The sequence below is a fragment of the Carlito syrichta genome, unplaced genomic scaffold (assembly GCF_000164805.1).
Source record: "Carlito syrichta isolate Samal-C Ts95f unplaced genomic scaffold, Tarsius_syrichta-2.0.1 Scaffold309100, whole genome shotgun sequence".
In the NCBI taxonomy this organism is placed as follows: Eukaryota; Metazoa; Chordata; class Mammalia; order Primates; family Tarsiidae; genus Carlito; species Carlito syrichta.
Window position 1 is genome coordinate 21,895 of NW_007253196.1, and position 337 is coordinate 22,231.

General features: G+C 43.0%; 1 protein-coding gene across 3 annotated transcripts in view; it reads left to right on the forward strand.

Annotated features, from left to right (window-relative positions):
* Positions 1–337, forward strand: part of TMEM234 (transmembrane protein 234) — a 4,346-nt gene that overhangs the window by 1,912 nt on the left and 2,097 nt on the right. The gene's annotated exons all lie outside the window — the stretch shown is intronic.

The following is a 337-nucleotide window of genomic DNA, read 5'->3' on the forward strand; positions in this document are numbered from 1 at the left end:
GTAGAGATGAGGTCTCCCCAAGTTGCCCAGGCTGGTCTTGAACCCGTGGGCTCAGGCAGTTCTCTTACCTCGGCCTCCCAAAGTGCTGAGATTACAGGCTGAGCCACTGAGCCCAGACAAGAATTAACTTTAATGTATGTGAAGCGTCTATTAGAGTGCCTGGCATACAGTTGGAGCTCAATAAATATAAACTTCCTTTCTCTCATTATCTGTTGACTGCCCTCTACTGCATCAGATATTGTGCTAGTCTTACCATTTTATTCTCTATTTTATTATGTATTTATTTATTTATTTTTTGAGTTGGAGTCTTACTCTGTCGCCCAGACTGGAGTGCAGT